Below are 8,985 nucleotides of genomic sequence, written 5' to 3' on the forward strand. Positions count from 1 at the left end.
ATTGGTATAACATAAAGAAAAAGTAGTTTAATAAAATTTTGAATGTAAGACACAATAACTTGTGTCATGTGCAGAAAAGGATACCCGTGGTGATAGGGTTAACTGACCACTTTCAGTCTGGTGAACTCACACATAGTGTTAGCAATTTGTAATGTTTTTATATTTGGTGAATATTGTACATTTATTCTGTCAGTAGGTATCATGGTAATAAAGATGCTAAATCCAAGAAGGTCTTAATTTTGATACAATACATTACCTCCCTCGCATGATATAGCTTTCCCGATTTAGTGCTGCCCTCTATATGCGAACTTTTTCTCCCATTACCCTTGCTGGATGGCTTTGTCAACTCATCCATTTAACATATTCTTCTTTGGCAGAGGATGCTCCTCTGTGCTTCCAGATGACCTTATATCAAATCTGGCACCTTACGCTCTCTTTGGCTGCTCACTCCTATTGTCTGTTGTAGGATATTTTTTGGGCTAGCATCTGGACAACCCCTCACTCTTTTGTCACACACTATCTCTATCATCTGGAAGTTTCTTCTTTGTCAGGCTATGGGCTGTCTCTGGTCGCCATTCTACACCCCTCTTATTGGCTCTAACTGGGTAAGTTCTCTTTCTTTTTTTTTTCACTTTCCAGGGCTCTCTCATGCCTCATTAAATTCTGGTTAGTGTCAAGTGGTGCCTGGAAGGGTACACTTATCCAAAATCTGCACAATGTAGGGCCATCAAGGCCTGATATAGCACTCATTTATGAGATGGGATGTTCCACGAGACCACTAGAGGTATCTTTGCAGTACTCATTCTCTTAAACAAGACCCAATCCGGACCATAACCTCTCATGGACTATCATGAGTAAAGCAGTTGGAGGTACCTGCCCGTCTTCAATGCTCAGTTTAAAACCTAGTGTTTTCCTGCTTTTAAAATGGTGTTTTTGTGGTCACACATTGCACTGTTTTATGGTGATGCACTCTTCTGGGCTCCCCAACATGCCTTCACCCTCTATGTTCTTTTATTAGTATTCAGGAACCCTTGCCGTTCACCATTTCCACTGAGTAGAGAGAAAGATGGTGATGTTCTGTTGGTATGGTACAGTTCACCCCTCTGGCAAACTTTACCTCATCCTAGTGCCGCCTGTATATTGGCTTCCTAAGGGGTCTGGTGTTGGATTGGTGCAGGATCAGCAAACATAAGCCTTCACTCTGTTTGCATGGTGGATGTTGATGAAGATGGTAGGGACCCTTCTCTTGCTGTGGACTGGTCAACAAATTCCCAAATTTTGCACCAGTCCCTCTACCACTTCAACATGTGGTTCTACCTATATGTGAGTGGCAGTTAAGTATTGTATCATATCGTAAGTTAACATTTTTCAACACTGAAAATGTATGTCAAATAGATACTTACCTCCACTCTCACACTTACAATTCCCTAATTCCAGTGCATCTTTTCTAGCATGCCTAGTCTCAAAGTGATGATTCAACAATCAGTATAGAAGGAGTCATCTGAGCTAGGAGGGTGTGTCACACTCCTACAGGTGAAGGATTATCACATGTTCATTTGCATGCAACAGTGCAGCAATATGACATGGAAACCCATGATTTCAATGGGAGTCTCTAGGCTAGTGGCAAGCAATAAAGTTCACATATAAAAGGAAGCACCAAATCAGGAAAACTGCATGTGCACAATTTCACTGTTAATGCCCCAGCTTCCCTATTCAGACCATTTTGTGTTGATTTAAAGAGAACTTTAATTATTGCCTATCTATAGTTAGCTTGTGTTGGAAAAGTCTGTGAAACAGATAATGAAGTATAATATAAATAAATTGTATATTTTTGTATATGCAATGTGTTTGTGTTTGTAATATTCTAAAGCACACTTTAAAGAAACAAAGAAACCCAGTGAGGTTATTGAAATACTAAGCAAGATGTATAATTAAATCTGATCAACGAAAGAGAAAGACACTGTATTTTGATGTTTCTCTAAGGAACAAAAACCTAAATGTTAGAGCACTAGGAAGTGTATTGGATGAATGCTTCTTCTATCTTTATAAGCAGGTTTCTTATCAAATAGCAACTGGGCAGTGGTATGAGATGACAATTACTGACTTGTTAACTAATTATTGTTCTAAGTTCCATTAAGGTTTCCTATAATGGTGTGTCACTCATGTCGTCCAACTAGTCTCATTAACAGAAAGAAAAAATAGGGTTTTCAGCATCCCAATTTTTGTATGTGAATAATACATCAGATTGTATTTCAAAACTTTTGAACAACTTGTCAAGCATACCAAACATATGTCAAGAAAAACGTACATGAATTAGTCCTCCAAACCATGTGTGACTACCTAAGAGCAAGAATAACACAGATCAAAGTTGAGCACATCAGAAACTTTTTACAAAATACAAAAAGCTGTACTAAAATTAAAAAGTTATAAATAAAGATCAATTAATTTATGGATAGGTTTGATTATAATAGCTATACATTAACACACATGTACATACATGTTTTGGAGAAAAATTCTGAAATTTAAGATTGTTGTTTTTGGGATAATAAAGTCAATCACAAAATATTTAGAATGTCTTTACTTACAAGTTTTGAAAAGGAGACACTATGCTATTTTGTATTTGGATGACACAGCATTAGCAATTATAAGATATCATTTTCAATTCTGATAAGGTATTCTAAAACATGACATGTTGTTTCTTAGTTATACAATGATTTAAAATTTATTAATATATAGGGTTGAGTATATTATTTTAAAACAATTTTGAATATACAAATCAGCAAGTTACATGATAACCACAGTCAATATAGAGCTGTGGTGGAATAGCATTTATCAGAACATTTTGACATTGCTTGGCATTTTGTAGCTATGATGCCACAAAAAATTGATTACTTTTGGGAAGAATATATAATAGCCCTTTCTGACACAGAACATTAATACATGCAGATCACATACATAAGTTTTAGACATAAGTTCTTACACTTTTTCACTTTAAAATGCTGGACTAACTCATTGAAATGTCATGTTTTTCCTTTATTTATCAATATGTGGAAAATGTCGTACCATTTTTCTTATTTCTAGGTTAAGTAAGTTTCAAGATACCTCATTACAATACTTTATCCTCGTCTTTTTATTAATAGTTTAAATTCATGAAATCATTATCTGGCTCATTATTTTTCCAGAAATTGCTTAGCATGATTTATTTAATTGTGCTATATAAAATTTATACTTACAATCCTCTAAACATATTTAATAGATACTTCAACTAAATTCTCTTTAAATGCTTTAGAAGGAAAACTATTATAATGGCTGCTTAAAATCCTGAAAAGTTTGATTTATAATATATATACACCTTTTTAAATGCTTTAGAAGGGAAACTATTATAATGGCTTCTTAAAATCCTGAAAAATTTAGTTTATAATATATATATACACCTTTTTAAATTTACTGTGTCAAATGTATGTACTAAAATATCCAAGAATGCAAGCTACATTCATGTTCATATGCAACTGAAAACTTTATTATAATTAAGTATTTATTATTTAAAAAATTATCAACATGATTCTTTGATTGAACAATTCTATAAGAACCACAAACATATTTTCTATGTTGAAGTAACTTGAAATAATAAAATTACTTCAACCATTATTCTTCATGCAAATTCAAAAATAAATCAATTGTAGCAGGTATAAGGTTTAAGCTTCAATTTGTAAGATTCATGTTAGTGTATGCTTACACTTGAGACATAAATCAGGCTTACTGCTAAGCAGTGATGATGTGTACTGAGAGTATGCATTTATTAGTTTTTTCACATTGAAATACATATATGTATGTTAATTTATGTTATATGAAAACAAGTTTGTGTGTATGTGTGCATATATATAATATGTACACAATTTAATATATAGAAGAATAAAAAAATTTGTTTTAATATTGAGACATATTAGCTAATCATCACAGCCTTTATGAAACATGCCACACTGGGAGAGAAACGTGATGTGTTCTGTGCTTACATCTTGTTGATAAAGAATATGTTGAATTAATCTCTAACTTAAATATTAGGAAACATGATCCTTCACTGAGGGAAAGGCTTAAAGTTGCTGGGACATTCTATACTATACCATTTGAGAAATGTTAGAAATCCAGAAAGTTTTGATTGATGTTGTTGAAGAAATATTTCACTTTGTAAAGTGAAATTATGAGAATTACGATGATTGGTTTGTTCAGAATGGGAAAAAAGTTATACTTTTTTTTTGTCAACCAGAAATTTTGATTCAGAAATAACTTGATTTGCATGATTGAACTTTTCTCAAATGTTGCAGGTATTACTGAATGTTTTGTTTCAATATTATCTGTGAACAGGTAATTGTTATACACAGATTTATGTTGATTATGTGGATATAACTGTGAAGTTATTTGTGAAATATGGTAGGATTGTATGTATTATTAGCTGTAAGCTCAATTTTAGTAAACTATCAAATATGAAAAATAACTATCTAAACTGATAGGTGCAGTAAACAACACTTCTGCTTTATTTGTGAGGACACTTGCCAAATTTAAAGTTAATATTTCTGTATTACATTAGAGTTTGGTTCCGTACTGACAAAATAAAAATTTGGACTTTATGGAAACAGAACAGGTAAAAGCACCAAATTGTTTTCACGAATTTTTCAGGTCTATGCATGAATTTTTTTACTAGGACCTTCTGAAAGGCAAGTTTATATAGTGAACTATTTTTAATTCACTAGAGTTGAACCCCAGGTGCTACTTGTGTGTACTGTTCCTTCTCAAACATCTAACCCTGAGCAATATCACTTTCAATGCAAGTGGTAAAATGAGCAATACTGTTTAACACTCCCATGTGAGAAACATGTATAGTTATGATCTGTATACAACATATTAGATATATAATTTAGTTTGGAATGTTTCATATTAAATATTAATTGAAGTTTTGTAAAAAATCAAGGGGTGCTCCTGCCAATTCTTCAGCGATATATGTTCATCAAACTTCCCCCTTCATCATAAAAGGAAAATAATCACACACATTGAGAAAATACAATTTTCTAATACTCTAAAATAATCAATAAGAATGGTTCAAATTTCTATTAAAAATGACTCATAATATGAGCGTTACACAGGTAAAAAATGGCAACTGGCTTTTATGTGTATTAGATTTTAATTAGTGGAAAAAAAGTAGTATCATGCCAATCCTGTTGAAGTATACCTAATTTATGTATTTCATGAAATTGTCTTACTCAAATAGTCCTATGGTAAGTGGAAGATTTCACAAATCCATCGATATATTTCACGCATACCAGAATATATTTTTCTAATTACCTGATATAAACTTAAATATTATGGTTTAAATTTCTAAAGAAGATGAAGCACTCAAAACCAATAGGCATAAAATTTATGAAAAAAAATTCAATCACAAAGTTTAAAACCTAAAAATTAATTTCAAGTACCCTCATTAGTTAAGACTAATGACATTACATTTGGGAGAAAAAAGGACAAAAAGATCTTTTATTCAAAAGAATAATAGTAAAACTGAAAAACTTTCTGAAAACCTAATAAAAAAATACCAATTATGCTCACATGTTTTTAAAATCTCACCAAGAATTTCAAAATGTCTTTGTCAAGCTAAGTATATGCATAAATCAGAACATAAAAGTATAAAAAAAGTGGAATTCAAACCAGCCCTTGTGAATGTTCGATGTATTATATACATAACTATATCAGTTCATAGTTTTGTTGCTAAATTATACAGATGAATGGAACATTACCAAAAGACAGTTGTCTTTTACATATATTAGATGTGTTCACATGTTTTTTAAAAATAAATAGTGTTTGGTTATGTTCAAGTGTCTGTTTAACAGTCTGTGTCTTGTATATTTTTGTTTACTTCCTGAAATGTAGGAGTGGGTGAAGTGTAAGAGATCATCTTATGTACTTTTGAGCTGATCTAATAATTAATAATAGAATTCTTTCTCATTGCTCATCCCAATGTCATTTCCTTTTGACTTCTCTGTTAAAACAGCAGTGATAAAGAGAAGACAGAGAATTCTGTATAGAGAACCTTGTATAAGGGTTTTGTCATACAGTTGTTATATTTTTGTAGCTCAACATATACACTATTTAAACACAAAAATTTTAGGAAAGGTTTATCAAATAATATTAGTTTAGTAAGTTAATGTTCTCAATCTTGTGGACAGTTTTTGCTTCTGAAACTAAGCTCAATCTTAATTACTGCATAATTTATACATAATAAATTTATATGAAATGCAAATACAACAGACACATTTGATAATATTAGGATATGATGAATGTCGTTTTTAAATAATTTATGTTTTATTTAGTATATATCACTGTCAGAACATAATGTTTGGGGTATAAATGGTGGATAACTGTACTTACAGATTTGCCAGTTGGTACAGGTATATAAAAGCACATGGATCATATAAATGGAAGAAAAAAAACAATTAATTGGTGTGACTTGCATTGAAACTACTGTATTCTTGAGTCATGTACTTGTGATTATTATTGGAAAGTTCTATGATTGCTCACTTTTTCAGCAACGTTAGACTTTTGGATATTTTGTCATACAGTTGTTATTTTATGTAGCTCAGAATATACATTATTTAAACTCAAAACATTTTAGGAAATGTTTATCAAATAATATGACTTTAATAAGTTAATGTTCTCAATCTCATGGACTGTATTCTTGATTATTATGTGTGATTATTATAGAAAAGTTCTATGATTGATCAGTTTTACAGCCAACTTTAGACTTATGGGTAGCTTCTGGCACTTACTATGCCCTGGGCAGTCCAAAATAGTTTTACATTTTGCAGTATCATGTCATTTTTCTTTGGAAAAGGAAAGACAGCAGGGTGGGAGACTTAAAGTTTTGAGGCCTCTGACAAGAACAAGCAAAACTGATATCCCTTCTGTATGACTCTTCCATTAGCATCCAAAGCATGCAAAAGTGAAAATAGCTGTAGAGGCAGATATGTTTGTAAGAAAGCCCACAGTAAGTGCACTGAACTCGGCAACTGGCAATGCAGTTGAACCGCACTGCCATTCTATTCTTACTAAGTCATTCCCCTGCCTATTTACAGTAAACATTGGGCATTCAATTCTACATAATTCAATAACCAGGATTGCTACAAGCATGATGCATATTGAAATTGAAAACAAATATTATAAAATGACTACAGAATTCATCGATCTGTTGAATCCTATTAAAAAATTAAAAGTTTGCAACCCAAACATCCTTTCCATTAAGTATGGTGCTCTTATTCAGAATCTCCCCATCCATCTGCTTAGATGCCTCAATATCATATATACTTAAAATGGGCAAGGTTCATTAAAGTTTTATGAGTAGGCATACTTTTTTTTCTTTAAGTACACTTGTATTTGTTTTTTGAAGATTCATGAATTTTTTTCTCTGACTATAAGAAGAATGCAATAAAAATATATATCTTTGCTTCTTGTGTAATTATTTCAGAGCAAGGTGGATCAAGTTCAGGTTGTTAAAGGTCCTACAGAACCACTCTCAGAAAAGGCTTCTGAAGTTTGGTTAAAGTACAAGCTTGAAGATCTCATCACAGTGCTGGACAAAAGGTTAGATTATACTTATATATTTGTGCATAAATTAAACAGGAGTTTCCTTTAAAACAATAAGAACAGTAATTTTATGTGAGAAACAAAGCTAGATATTGGGAGATAGAACACTCACACATACTAACATAGAATCTTTAGGTGGCAAAAAAAAGATGTATATATCTAAGAAATTAATAAATACATAGGACTCGTGTGTCAGTTTTAAAGCAAGTGCATGGGTAATTTCATTTACATTTTTCTTTGTACAACAAAAAGTCTAAAATATGTTGTAATCTTCTAATGAAGACTGGTTAGGACAATATTTTTTTATTAAATGAGTCAAACATTTTGGAGCACAATTAATGCAGTATCAGGAGAAATACGAGAACATGATATATTAAGGTTTATTAGAACAAATGAAGTAAAATCCAATTGATATTTGAAAGTATGAAGCTTATAAACTATTAAGAAGAAATGAGTAGTAGACTATGCACACAAAATCTCTGAAGCAGATTAGTGTATAATTGAAACATTAATTTTGATGTGAAATGAACAGTAAAGTAAAGATGTTACACACAAATCAACACAAGCTGGTTAGACAGCTGCATGCTTGAGTTCAAACCAGTGTTATAAAAGCTCTGTGTTGGTAATACATTTTTACCTTTTGTTAACCATGTTCCAAAATTCCTACTGTATTTATGTAACCCAAGATTAAGTTCACTTCAGAATATTAAACAAATGGATTGATTTCTTTTATGGGTATCAAGATAAGCAAAGATGATACAAATTTATCTAATTCTCTATGTCATGGAAACACTTTTACTAGCCACTATACTAATTATGACAGCCTTATTCCAGTTCTTTTTAAACATTATATTGTCACATCTCTTTTTACCTTTACACAATGACACACTTTTTAAACACCTTTATTTTCATGTCACTGAGTTAAATTCCAAATTTAATTAAACTTCTTTACTATCAATGTATTTTAATGAAATTATTAATCGAAATGGTGTATTTAAGTGTTTTACATCCACAAAAAGAAACCTATCATTCTATAGCTATTTGAAGAACTTGTAGCATTTTGTCACAATTGAATTCTTAGTATTGTTTGTCGACACTGGGCAGCTAGTACATAATTGAATAGAGTTGTTTAAATATTTGTTTAACAACAAGTAAAAGCTTGAAATGGTATATCCTTTCATTGTTTAAACAATTCTATTCAATTATGTACCAGCTGTTCAGTGTCGACAAACAATACTAAGAATTCAATTGTGACAAAATGCTACAAGTTCTTCAAATACCGAAAGAATGATAAGTTTCTTTTTTGTGAGTGTAAAACACTTAAACATACAATTTCGTTTTTTGATACCTCACTACTAT

The 8,985-nt window shown here is 31.4% G+C and overlaps 1 protein-coding gene across 1 annotated transcript in view; it reads left to right on the plus strand.

Moving 5' to 3' along the window:
* Positions 1-8,985, plus strand: part of LOC106466063 — a 114,348-nt gene that overhangs the window by 24,844 nt on the left and 80,519 nt on the right. The window contains exon 4 of the mRNA XM_022394015.1: positions 7,508-7,623. The gene's annotated coding sequence lies outside the window, so the exon portion shown is untranslated. The remainder of the gene's footprint in view (positions 1-7,507; positions 7,624-8,985) is intronic.

The sequence above is a fragment of the Limulus polyphemus genome, unplaced genomic scaffold, assembly GCF_000517525.1.
Source record: "Limulus polyphemus unplaced genomic scaffold, Limulus_polyphemus-2.1.2 Scaffold2139, whole genome shotgun sequence".
NCBI classification, from domain to species: domain Eukaryota; kingdom Metazoa; phylum Arthropoda; class Merostomata; order Xiphosura; family Limulidae; genus Limulus; species Limulus polyphemus.